The following is a 14,285-nucleotide window of genomic DNA, read 5'->3' on the forward strand; positions in this document are numbered from 1 at the left end:
CAGTTGAAGTGGCATAATGCCCAGTTTTAAGCAGGGCAGTTTTGATCCTATTGCCATACGTAACATTTTATAGTCCTGGTTTATCTGCAGAATTTAAAACTGTCCTCCTCACACTCACACACCCTTGTATCTTCTTACAGTTATTGTGGACTTGCTTTTTATGAAAGGGTTTTGATGTATGACAGTTAAGTGCCAAAAGAATTTTAGAAGTGAATAATAAAGACGCTGCACTGCCAGAATGTATCTACATAATATTATTATTGTGGAAAATATACTAAGCTTACAGAATGGCAACATGCCAGTTCCTGAAATGTGACTCTCTCAGGGCATCTCAGTTTAAGCTGTAACATATGTGTTCTGTGGCAAAGATCAGAAATTAAAATGTGCTATTGGCTTCATGGCCAATGTACATACTGGTTGTCTTCCTTAGATGAAGATTATCAGCTCCGTCTTGTTATTCTTAAGTGGCTGAGACCTTTTGGCAAAATGTACTCAGAGGCTGAGTGCTAACAGATTACCACCTATAAATTCAGCAGCATTAGTGCATGTTCAAATAGATCTAGCTGGGTTAGCTCCAGACCTCTTTGATGCCATTAAAAAGTAAAAAAAAATAAAATGCTTAACACGTTTCAGATAAAACATCAACTTTAAAAAGAATACAGTGGTACCTCAGTTCTCAAACATAATCTGTTCCTTTCGACTTCTGCAACGTTCAAAAACCGAGACGCTAAAGGCTGGCTGCAAGTTCAATTGGAAAAATTGAAAAACATGCAGCGGAAGCCGTTTGACTTCCAAGGCGCGTTCAAAAATGGAAGCAATTACTTCTGGGTTTTCGGCATTCGAAAATGGAAACATTCAGCTCAAAAACCGAGGTACCACTGTATACCTAAACAGGAAGTTTTTACTTGCCTTCTAAAAAGATGCGGATCTTCTAAAATACATACTTGCCTTATGAAAGAGAAAATATGTTGGACTTATACAGAGTCCAGGGAGTGCTGTAAGGCATAAGAGACTTGTTATGGTCTAGAGCAGTGTTTCCCAACCTTGTGCCTCCAGCTGTTTTGAACTACAACTCCCATCATCCCTGACTAGCAAGACCAGTGGCAAGGGATGATGGGAATTGTAGTCCAAAAACAGCTGGAGGCACAAGGTTGGGAAACACTGGTCTAGAGCAGGGTTCAGCAAACTAAGGCCCAGGGCCCAGATCAGGCCCAATTGCCTTCAGGATCTGGTCCACAGACTGTCCGTGGATCGGCATGGGGATCCTGTTCATTTAAGCTGCGCCATTCCCCCCCCCCACGCCATTCCTCCCTCCCTTCTCCTGGCTTCTCCCTACCCTGCGTAGAGGCGGAAGGGGGCTGGGTTGAGCGGGCTGAGTGCCATTTTAAGAGCCAATCCTTTTGTGCCACTCATCTTCTCACCGCCACCAGCCTGGTGCTCCTGTGGGCCAGAGAGCAGAGCGGATGAATTCCCTCTGCCTACCCATGAGAAGCAGCGGCGATGATGGTGACGGCGGCAGCCCCTGGGAAGGTAAGCACAGCGGCTGGGGCTGGGGAGGGCTACTTACCCCCTCGCCTCTTCTTACAGCTCCCCCCCCCCCCCCGATGCCACTTCTCCAGACCACCACGAGGTCTGAGGGACAGTGGACTGGCCCATGGCTAAATAAATTTGCCAACCCCTGCTCTAGAGTAGCCTTCCCAATTTGGTGCCCTCCAAATGTTTTAGACTCATTGCAATAATATGTAACCCCGCCATTAGCCCATGAGCTCAAATGTACTGTGATAGCACTAAAAAAAGTGAGTTGTGAATTGCTATACTGAGTTTAAGGAGATCTATCCTAAAATTAGTTGGAAAACAAACAAACAAACAAACAAAACCTGGTGGAAAGACTTGGAAAACTGAAAAATCTTAATGTTGCTGGAATCAAAGTGACTCCACAAAATGCTCTTTATACAATGTAAGAATATTACAACAGATGAATTAGTATCATATAATTGAAGGCAGTATATGCCATCCAAAATCACCAAATACGGCAACACGTGTTTGTGGTTGAGCGCCCAACCAAGTGTCATCTCTTTCTAGCAGTCCTTGGTTTATTGTTGATCAAACTCTGGTATGTGTCTAGGGACATTGCCTGGGATATTGGGAGAGATAGCCCCAGAACTGGGAAGGTTTGTCACTACCGACATCAAGAGACACAATGATACAAAATTGCAGCAACAACACGCTCATGCCCAGGAGGACTCTCCTGCGTGGGTGTCTGAGGGCCCTGCTCCTTCCTGCCACTCACCATCTGGCCTTGGGCGGGGCCTGAAGCCCCATAAGGACTGCTGTGCTCTGCTGCCCAGGAGGACTCTCCTGCGTGGGTGTCTGAGGGTCCTGCTCCTTCCTGCCACTCACCATCTGGCCTGGGGTGGGGCCTGAAGCCTCACAGGGACTGCTGCACTCTGCTGCCCAGGAGGACTCTCCTGTATGTGAGTGTCTGAGGGCCCTGCTCCTTTCTGCCACTCACCATCTGGCCTGGGGCGGGGCCTGAAGCCTCACAGGGACTGCTGTGCTCTGCTGCCCAGGAGGACTCTCCTGCGTGGGTGTCTGAGGGCCCTGCTCCTTCCTGCCACTCACCATCTGGCCTAGGGCGGGGCCTGACAGGCCTCACGGGGACGATTGCTGTCACTGCTGCTGCGGCCCAGGGGGATCCGGAGGGGTGCAGAGTTCTTTTTAAAATGTTTTAAAATTTTCCTTTTCCTTTTTATTTCTTTATTATTATTATTATTGTCATTATTATTACTGTATATGCAGGGATGGGGTGGGGGTGGGATGGATGTTTAGTTGGGAATTTGTTTTGATTTTGATGGATTTGTAATTTTTGGAGGTTTTTATTTGTATTGTTTTTTGTTTTTTGGGGTTTCTTTTTTGTTTTGTTTTCATTGTTTTAAGGTCTTATTTTGTTCTTAAGGGGAGGGGTCAGGGCTGCCGGGGAGTGGGTCCCAGCCAACAAAATGGCTGCGGCATGTTCCACAGGGGGGGATGCGTTGGGACAACCGATCTCAGTGATCTCGGGTAGGAGGAGGAGTTACGCTAAGACCAGACCATGTCATTACAGAGGAGGCAGGTTTAGTCGTTGTCTGAGGACTATCCCTGCCTCCAGGTCTGGTCCTGACCAGATGGATACTAGAATCAGCAAGGGATACCCACATGACCTGAAGGTGCTGCTGTGCAATGCCAGGTCAATGATTCATAAGACCACTGCCATCCATGACCTGATCATGGATGGGGGATTTGACCTGGCATGTGTAACAGAGACTTGGTTGAATGAAGCGGATGGGCCTGTTCTTGCTGCTGCTTGTCCACCAGGTTTCTCTTACGCACAGCAACCCAGGCCTTGTGGGCGGGGAGGGGGGGTTGCAGTGATTTTTAGGAAGTCATTAGTTTGCACCAGGCGTCCTATTGGGAAGACCCAGTTCTCTGAGTGCATGTTCTGGAAGTTGGGCAATAGGGGCAGTACAGGATTCCTTTTGGTGTACCGACCTCCCCGCTGCACCAAGGATTCCCTGCCCGAGCTGCTTCAGGTCGTGGCGGATGTTCTCCTGGAGACACCTAGTTTGGTTGTCCTAGGGGATTTTAATATCCATGCCGACACGACCTTACAAGGGGCCGCTCGGGACTTCATGGAAAGCATGGCCTCCATGGGGCTGTCCCTGAATAAGTTTGGCCCAACCCATAGCCGCGGACATGCCTTGGACCTGGTGTTTACCTCTACGGATGTTGGTGACCTGACACTAACTAAAAGTGAAACAAAAGAAGTGCCATGGTCAGATCACTTCCTGGTGCAACTGGACTTCTCCGCGACCCTTCCCCTCTGCAGGGAGGTGGGACCGATTCGGATGGTCCGCCCCCGCCACTTAATGGATCCAAATGGTTTCCAGAGAGTGGTAGGGGATGCTTTATCCCATGTTGATGGCCTTTCAGCTGATTCCCTGGTGGCCCGCTGGAATGTGGAGTTAACCAGGGCTATTGACTGTCTGGCTCCGAAGCGCCCTCTCCGATTGCATGGAGCCCGGAGAGCCCCGTGGTTTTCCACGGATCTGAGGGCAATGAAACAATCGTTGAGACGGCTAGAGCGCCGGTGGCGGATAACTCATTCTGAAGCTGACCGGACACAGGTTAGAGCTCAATGTCGAGCCTACCAAGTGGCGGTAGCGACGGCGAAGAAGACTTTCTTCACCGCCTCTATTGCATCTGCAGAAAACAGCAGCAGGAGACTTTTTCAGGTGGTCCGCAATTTAGCGGAACCACCTGCTACATCAGGGCCCAGTACGGGCCACATGATCTCCTGCAATGATTTTGCAAAGTTTTTTGCAGATAAAGTCGCTCAGATTCGGGAAGAGGTAGACGCCACCGTGGGAGCAGGGCCGGGGCGGGAGAGTGCTAGAGTCCTGTCTAGTCAAATTGCATGGGATCAATTCCAATCTGTTACCTCCGAGGATGTGGACAGGCTGCTTGGACGAGTGAAACCAACCACCTGTCTCCTTGATCCTTGCCCATCCTGGCTTATAAAAGCTAGTCGGGAAGGACTGGGCGATGGGCTTCGTGGGGTGGTGAATGCTTCCCTCCGTGAGGGAGCCTTCCCAGACCCGCTGAAAGAGGCGGTTATCAAACCACTTCTTAAAAAACCATCTTTAGATGCGGCCACGATGGCCAGCTATCGCCCAGTCTCAAATCTTCCATTCTTGGGCAAGGTGATTGAGCGAGTGGTTGCTGAACAACTCCAGGCACGCCTGGAAGAAGCGGACCATTTGGATCCCTTCCAGTCGGGATTCAGGCCTCATCATGGGACTGAAACTGCCTTGGTCGCACTGGTTGATGATCTCCGGCGGGCTAGGGACAAAGGTGAGAGCTGTTTCCTAGTTCTGCTGGATCTCTCAGCGGCGTTTGATACCATCGACCATAACATCCTTCTGGACCGTCTTGAGGGGCTGGGAGCTGGGGGCACTGTCCTACAGTGGTTCCGCTCCTTCCTCCTGGGCCGTGTTCAGAAAGTGGTGGGGGGGGGATGAGTGTTCAGACCCCTGGGCTCTCACTTGTGGGGTGCCTCAGGGTTCTGTCCTCTCCCCCATGCTTTTCAACATTTACATGCAGCCGCTGGGAGAGATCATCAGGGGGTTTGGGCTGGGTGTTCATCAGTATGCGGATGATACCCAGCTCTACCTCTCTTTCAAATCAGAACCAGTGAAGGCGGTGAAGGTCCTGTGTGAGTGTCTGGAGGCGGTTGGAGGATGGATGGCGGCTAACAAATTGAGATTGAATCCTGACAAGACAGAAGTACTGTTTCTGGGGGACAGGAGGCGGGCAGGTGTGGAGGACTCCCTGGTCCTGAATGGGGTAACTGTGCCCCTGAAGGACCAGGTGCGCAGCCTGGGAGTCATTTTGGACTCACAGCTGTCCATGGAGGCACAGGTTAAATCCGTGTCCAGGGCAGCTGTGTACCAGCTCCATCTGGTACGCAGGCTGAGACCCTATCTGCCTGTGGACTGCCTCGCCAGAGTGGTGCATGCTCTGGTTATCTCCCGCTTGGATTACTGCAATGCACTCTACGTGGGGCTACCTTTGAAGGTGACCCGGAAACTACAACTAATCCAGAATGCAGCAGCCAGACTGGTGACAGGGAGCGGCCACCGAGACCATATAACACCGGTCTTGAAAGACCTACATTGGCTCCCAGTACGTTTCCGAGCACAATTCAAAGTGTTGGTGCTGACCTTTAAAGCCCTAAACGGCCTCGGCCCAGTATACCTGAAGGAGCGTCTCCACCCCCATCGTTCTACCCGGACACTGAGGTCCAGCACCAAGGGCCTTCTGGCAGTTCCCTCACTGCGAGAAGCCAAGTTACAGGGAACCAGGCAGAGGGCCTTTTCGGTAGTGGCGCCCTCCTTGTGGAATGCCCTCCCACCAGATGTCAAAGAGAACAACAACTACCAGACTTTTAGAAGACATCTGAAGGCAGCCCTGTTCAGGGATGCTTTTAATGTTTGATGTATCATAGTATTTTAATATTCTTTTGGAAGCCGCCCAGAGTGGCTGGGGAGGCCCAGCCAGATGGGCGGGGTATAAATAATAAATTATTATTATTATTATTATTATTATTATGTAACTCTCCAACTGATACAATTTTGAGATGTGTACCTACAGACTGCTCAGGAGGCATGTGCTATGGCTTTAAGTTATGTTGTTGCCACAGTTGTTTCAGGTAATTCATAACGCTTAATTACTGGTGATGAAGTCAACAACCTATAATTATTGCACTGTTATGCTTTATACAACTGTTACAGTGGTGTTGAATGTTAATGGCACAATATGTTGCTTTATGTTTTTAAGAACCTGCAAGGTCAATTAGCCCTCAGATACCATTCTTGTACATTTATTTTTATTTATTATTATTATTATTATTATTATTATTATTATTATCATTATCATTATTATTATTATTATTATTATTAACCCTGGTTACTTCTTTGCAACTTCACTGTTTTACTGAAAAGGTTTCAATTCCCTTTTTTTATCTGCCAATTGTGTTAATGTGTCATGCTTAATGCCATCCAGCAGGTATTTTATTTTTATGGCTTTGTTGGGGTGCATTTACCCCCTAAACTGGACTGATATATTTTTCTATTGATCAATTTTTCTACTGATGGATAGTTAAACCTCTAATTGCAATCCTTTCTATGGAGGAGAACCAGCAGTCCTCTGTCAACCATGACTGTCCGATGTGGCTCTGCCAGTTTTCCTACAACAGGTTGAGAGAAGGCAGGACTAGAGAAAATTAAATAAAATAGACAAATCTGATTATTTATCTGAAGTAAAATGGACATTCTTGGTAGAGAGATCTTTATTTGATAGAAATCTGTTAGCTATTTATCAGCTTAAACTCATTATCTGCACATATGGTCTTCGAACTGTGCGTGTATGTGTTTTTAAATTGGGCAAGTATTTGCTGGTGAAATGTCATCCATCCAAGTGCCAGTAACTGGGAGGAGAGGAAAGGCGGGTAGAGCATGTTCTTTTTTCATATTAAGTGAAGTGCTACCACAATGAAAGCCATACTAGGTTTCACCATTAAAGAATCTAGTATCACACAACAAGGCAATGTGAATGCTTAAATATTAAGCTGATGAGAGAAGGAAAGGAAGACATTCATTGATAGAAATAGCCATAAAAAGGTAAAGGACCCCTGACAGTTAAGTCCAGTCGCAAACGACTCTAGGGTTGCGGCGCTCATCTCGCTTTACTGGCTGAGGGAGCCGGCGTTTGTCCACAGACAGTTTTTCCGGGTCATGTGGCCAGCATGACTAAGCTGCTTCTGGTGAAACCAGAGCAGCACACAGAAACGCTGTTTACCTACTTGCCGGAGCAGTACCTATTTATCTACTTGCACTTTGACGTGCTTTCGAACTGCTAGGTTGGTAGGAGCTGGGACTGAGCAACAGGAGCTCACCCCGTCGCGGGGATTTGAAATAGCCATACAACGTGCTATTTCATTTTTTCATCCTGTTGTTCCAGCAGGAGACATACAGCAGATAACTTAACACACATGGGATTGGCTTTTGGCTCTACATGCGCATCTACATGCATAGTGTGCAAACTGCTAATCTTATATGCAGCCACATTCATATCCAAAAATGAACTCAAATCTAGGAAGTTCCAAAACCTCACCACAGATGCAATTCATGCATAAATAATGTAAATATTCAGCATTTAATAGGCATGGAGAGGTGCAAGTTTCACATCCACAATACCTGATAAAATCATCTCAAGAATGATCAAAACACAGATACTGCACAGCTTACTGATGTACTTAAAAGCATAGAGTGACTTCACTTCCCACAAATCCAATATACATCCTGGAAAAAACATGGACGCACTTGGTAAGTTGAACCAAGCTAATTTTGGCAGGACTAAGGACCCAGAAGCTTTCTAAGGAATAGCTATGATGGAAAACCAGACAGCCAGTTTTTTCTGATGCATGAAAAACTGTAAATTGGCAGGCTTGAATGGCAGAACTAAGCTACAAAAATACATAACCCAACTATCATCATCTGTTTACTAGGACCAGTTCCATGGAATAAGCCTATTTTAAATCCTTCTCAGCTATCTACTCACCTCTTATGGTAGCTGAGCAAAGGGGGGGGGGGACACCTTATTGATCTAATACAATTACAATTCAGCAGGGGAGACTAAACGGAAGGTTTGTTGCAGGATGTTAAAATGTAACAACCCAAACTGTCTAATGAAGCGGCCCAAAAGAAAACAAGTGAACTAAAGTAACAGAAGCAGATGTTGCTCTTGTTTTCAGCTGCTTCACTCCTTTCCATACATACCTTTTCAGTTGCTTAAAATGGAGGTAAAGCAAAGTGTATTAAATCATGTTTTCAATTAAACGTATACAGATATAGAACTTGGCAGGAAGTTTAGGACTGATCAGCAGTTTCATAAGCGTGCCTCAATTATTCCCTCCCCATCTCTTCTCCGTAGCCCAAAAACTGTAACACTAAGCAACAAGCCAAACATGATATCATCCTGGGATAAAGACATTGTAAGAGAGGCAGAGAAAAACAGGAGGCTCTTAGAACCAGCCCTTGTATGCTCTTTAAAAAGTTATATTTTACTCGTGGCATTTAAAAATACAATAATGACAAAATGAGTGGGACATAGGAGGTCTTCAGCTGCCATATTTGAATTTATACCCTTAACTGAAACATTTTAATTCCCTCCCAATGACCTGTCTCCAGATTATTTTGGTGCCCCCCCAATCTATAATTGTTGTGAGCTATGTTCTGTTTAATAAGGGACGCAGGTGGCGCTGTGGGTTAAAGCCTCAGCGCCTAGGACTTGCCGATCGAAAGGTCGGCGGTTCGAATCCCTGCGGCGGGGTGCGCTCCCGCTGCTCGGTCCCAGCGCCTGCCAACCTAGCAGTTCGAAGCACCTCCGGGTGCAAGTAGATAAATAGGGACCGCTTACCAGCGGGAAGGTAAACGGCGTTTCCGTGTGCGACTCTGGCTCGCCAGAGCAGCGATGTCACGCTGGCCACGTGACCCGGAAGTGTCTCCGGACAGCGCTGGCCCCTGGCCTCTTAAGTGAGATGGGCGCACAACCCCAGAGTCTGTCAAGACTGGCCCGTATGGGCAGGGGTACCTTTACCTTTACCTTTTATGTTCTGTTTAAGATCCTTCCCTCAAATGGAGCGATATGCTTATGCCATGCTTTACAGAGAATTGTCACTCCAAACATGGCATGATGATATGACTCATGAGGTTTGAATGCCTCACCTGAAATTCAGGAATATCATACATCACTGCATCAGTCGATATATGGAATGATATTGGCTGTATAGAGCCAAGTGACCTTGTAACAAACCAAAGTCTCTTATTACCCTGCTACTTTGCAGGATCCTCTTCTTCTGCCCACAGACACCCTCAAAACAATCCCCCAAGCAAACTGACATATAGCCACTGCATGTGAGAGTGTGCGAATATACCAAGAGATGTTTCCTCCTGTTCTAGTTCCTTCATTGTGTATCACCTAGTATCAATTGAAGAGGCTCATGCAAGTGGAGGACTGGTGCCCACTGGGGTTGGTGGAATGATGGGCAGTGAAGCTAATGGCAGGAAAACTCGGTGGTAATAAAAGGCAGATCAAGAAACTGGATGCATTTCCCATTCACACCTCTTTCTTAGGTGGCCAGAAGGACATGTCACACCTGCAACTCCCTTCATCCTTTACTACCGACTACACTGTGTGAGGCACACAGGAGTTGGGTGTTGGACAGCATCTGGAGGACCACAGGTTCACCACCCCCTATACCAAATGCAGTAGCACCCCGTTATTTATCCACATCCTGTGTCCTTCATTAAATCTGTTAGAAATGCCAGAAATCATTTGACAATAAATTATTCCCCCTCAAGTGGAAAATACAGGCATTAACATTCAGCCCTGGCTTGAATTTTCTGCGAACTAGAAACATTCCACCAAAATTAAAAGTCCGTATAGTACATCACCTTAGAAAATCAGGATTTCTCCTCCCCCTCACCCATTTCATTTCTGTTAAATAGCTGTTTCATTTTATAGTAATTGTGCTGTTCAGTACACAAATCACCCATTTCATTTCTATTAAATAGCTTTTCTATTTTAAAGCAATTCTGTTGTATAGTACATCAGCAATGTACAACATAAACAGCACTTTAGCTGCAATAAATACTAAAATATTAACTCCCTTCTAGGGACCATCAAAATTTTGAATAATCATCAAGGACACACAAGCACTCTGAGGAAATCCAAGGAGAAAGTAGATCTTTACAGCAAAATGTACAGTTTCCAGCAGAAAGATTTGAAAGTTCTTATTTATAGCAATGCAAACTTGCTTTCATCCATAGGGACACAATCCAATCCCTCCACTTTGCACTGCTCTGGGGTGTGTGTAGCAGGCTTGGACTGAGCTGTGATGTTTCTCTACCCAGCCCTATTGCCCTCTGTTGACACTGAGCTCCCCCTTCTGCCCACCAAAGAGGAGGGAGAAAGTGATGTTGTCAGCTGTTCTCCACAGGTAGCAACCAGCAATAAGCCCTGAAAAAATAGTGTGGAGAGGGGCCAAGCCACCCCAGGATCTGTCAGATCCCAAGCCAATCCCACAACCATCATGTGACTACCTTGGGACCAATTAGGACCTGATTACTGCAACAACTCTATATGAATGAGCTGTGGGCTTTTATGCTCCTCTGCCCTCTGCTCATTTGCACACTTAATGAAGATCAGTAGCTTTTACCAGAGCTTTGCATAACATCTAAAAAAAATTTTTTTTGGGGGGGGGCTGTCGTTTCTTTAAAGCAGGGGTGGAAAACCAGCAGCTCAAGAACCACAAGTGGTCCTTGTGCGAACTTCATAGGAGGGAGAAAAAGAGAATGGGAGGAGAAAACCAGGAAGGACGGAAGCCATTATGCCTGGAGCAATGGAAGCTGTGGGGAGGGGGGAAACCCCAGCAACCGATGAGTTTGGTACTGTGATAAGAGTGAACTGCCCTTCCTCTGGCAGGCAGCTGGATGAGGAAGAAAGGAGGGAGGGAGAAGAAAGGGAGAGAGGGAAGGGTGGATGGCCTTGCCATTTTTGGTTCTGCCCCCACTTGCCACTGGCCTCTGACAGATTATACCCAAGGGAATGCAATCTGTGAAAGAAAAAAATATGAATGATTTGCCCACTCCTAGTTTATAAAGTATACATTAAATTATAGTTAGCAAGAACAAGCCAAGATCAAACCATGGTTTCATGCTTGTTCTCACTAATTAGAATTTCAAAAAAGTCACAATTCTCCACATCTGGACTTTACACATGACTGTAGTTACTTTAGAATTAGGAAAGGAAGCTTACAGTCTCCTCTGATGCACAAAAGAGAGGTGGGGGACAGTGTAAAAGCCCAGTGTTTGCCAAAGCTCATTTATAGTGGGAACCCATGATTTCCCATTTTGTCTAGACTGGGCAGCTGCAAACAGGATGTGAAACCCTAGTTTTACATAGGTTTCCAAACTAAGGTTTACATATAGTTAAGGATTACATCTGCATCAAGCAAACCATAGTTAAGACAGTTTTTCTCTCCAGCTTCTCTGCTTGCAAGGTGTGAAGTAGATTTCTCCCTATATGTCCCTACTGAGGGAATGGTTAAACTCTGCATGCAAAACCATAGTTTCATCTGTAGTTATAGCAACATCAACTATAGTTAGCATTAATCATTATTAAGTGCTGTGTGTGCACAGGATTGATAAGTTTATAAATATGCAGGAAGGCATTTAAAAGTCATCTAAGTCTGTATCAATGCCCATTCATTTCAAAGCCATTTGCCATATGATGAAACATGTTCAGTCTAGCAAGAAAATAATGTATTATAAAGCAGAATCACATATTAATACGTTTCCATAAGTTGTCAAGTGAGAAATACCATCAGATGGCAAAGTACCCTAGAACTGACAACCTCCCAGAGAGATGTCAGTCCAACATAGCTTTTAAAAAACTCTAAGGATGGAAAATGAACATCTTTCCCAAAGTACAATGTTTCAATAATTCTGCAACCATTACCAAGTAGCAGATAACAGTGATGCCCTTCCTGGACTGTACCACTTTGGACTAATGGAAAGATTAAAAGGTGTCAGTACTCTCCTATTTTAATTTTAAACAATCTTCCTCATACATGGGAAGCTATTCCGCAAGGGAGAAAGCTAGGCTAACTTCCTTTTCTCCAGCATTCCAACCTTGGCATGTGTACAGTCTCTTTTTCATATATGGGATCATTCAAACTTATAGACACCTGCAGCCCGAAGTGGTTCAGCCAAACCTGTTTCTTCATAATTGAATAAGCTCTCAGGCAAGATATACAATACACACACCCCCCAAGGAAGAAACTGCTCAAGTGCCCAACAAATCTTATAATGGATTTTTCCAGATGTTTAACCTTTGCCTGTTCCTCTAACCTCAGTGGCAGGTGCCAAGAATAATAGTTTCAGAATATTGCGATATCATGACAAATGCAGTGACATACAGTAGAATCAGAACAGATTCCAAGAGTTAAAAGGAGAACAATCAATATGCTAAAAGAAAGAGGAAATGTTTTGTGAACTACAGCTGATAATAAAAATTCCAGCTTTAAACAAATGTATCGCACTGGAATAACATTTTCTAAAATAAGTCAGTGTCAGCTGGATACTTTGCTAAAACAATGGTTTGGTTGCTGCACAGATCTGTTTTCTTTTTAGTTATTTCTTGCATATTAGCAAAAGATAAACAACACATTTGATACATGACTTGTATCAGATATTTAGGCAACTGAGCAGCCTGGATCATTGGACATTTTCCAAGTTACAGTGTGCCCAGAACTAAGAGTAGGAATATTTATTAACAAAGGGTTCAAAATCCTCCTAGTAAATCTATAAGAAAACTCTGCATACAGCTACTTCTCTTGCAAAATAAGAAAGCAATGCAAAGTGAGAGGATTAAAGGAGACAACCCACTAAACTGATCTTTGATCATAAGACAACGCACTAAGTTAAGCACAGATATGAATTTGTCTCCTTTGAGACAGGCAATCACCCACTGAGATAGTCATCTTGAGGAAATGTTTTACTATGATCTGCAAGTTTAGTTTGGCTTGGATTACCTAAAACCTTTTCTGTTATCATCAAACACAGGGACAGAAAGCTAACTGGAAAGGCGGCACGTACACCTGAACTGGGGGGCGGAGGAGGGAAGGAGAGAGAGACACCCAGCATGGTCCAGCAATTCAACATCCCAAAAAGCTTCCCTTCTATGCAAGAGGACAAGGAATAGAGTATTCTGTTGCTTCCCCCCCCACCCCCAACACTCACTGTCTGGGAAGGAGGACAGAAGCACATTTCTCACCTGTTTCCACTTCCCACCTAGCACAGGTTGTAAACATCCTCCTGATTCTGTTGGGATGGATGAGATGGAACGAACTGTAGAGCCCGCTCCACCCCTTCTTTAAAAATAAGTAAATAACAGGACTAAAGAAGGTACAAGGAAGACCAGCATGAGTTCAAGATGGATGAACACCCTCATGATGGACATAAAAAAGAAGGGAGCGCTGAAAGGAGCAGAAGCTGTTCCCCCCAAAGCAGGACTTAGGAGGGCACAGCACCAAACTTCACATCTGGGGAAGTTTCGCAAGAGATGCGCTGCATCCAGGGACACTGAAGGGAACTGAATCAAGGAAGCAGGAGGAAGCAGCCCTTGGGGGAGAGCAGCAATGCAGGGCATTTGAAGGGGGAAGAGGGGTTCTTCAATAAAGGGACCCCAAGTGAGGGGAAAGCACCCCAGTATTTAGAGGGTGCCCAAAGTCTCAGAGCCAGGACTACAGCACCCCCAGTGACCAGAATGCTATGGTCCACTGGCGAAGGGGGACCCTGTGTAGATGTATCTGTGTGTGGAGTTGAAGATGTTTAATGGAGAAGGAATCCGCATCCTAACGCTTGGGAACACTGAAAGAGCCAAAGCCCCGAGTGAGTGCGTCGAGTGAGTGTTTAAGACTAGCTGAGGCGAACAGGAGCACCCAAACCACCATTTGGGGGTGAGCAATAAAGCTACCGGAACTCTATGGGCATGTAAATGAGGGCTTCTTCAACCCGCTCAGGGGCGGCGTAAGACCCAGAGCCGGAGAGGAGGCTGAATGGCGGGGCAGCAGCAGCAGCTGAGGCAAAACTGGCCCCGCCGCCGTGTGGAGGCTTCTAAAGGGG

The 14,285-nt window shown here is 45.8% G+C and overlaps 1 protein-coding gene across 4 annotated transcripts in view; it reads right to left on the bottom strand.

The window, feature by feature from the left end:
• TSPAN18 (tetraspanin 18) overlaps positions 1-14,285 on the bottom strand; it is a 178,149-nt gene that overhangs the window by 163,438 nt on the left and 426 nt on the right. The window lies entirely within an intron of this gene.

The sequence above is a fragment of the Podarcis cretensis genome (genome assembly GCF_951804945.1).
Source record: "Podarcis cretensis genome assembly, chromosome: 1".
Classification (NCBI taxonomy): Eukaryota; Metazoa; Chordata; class Lepidosauria; order Squamata; family Lacertidae; genus Podarcis; species Podarcis cretensis.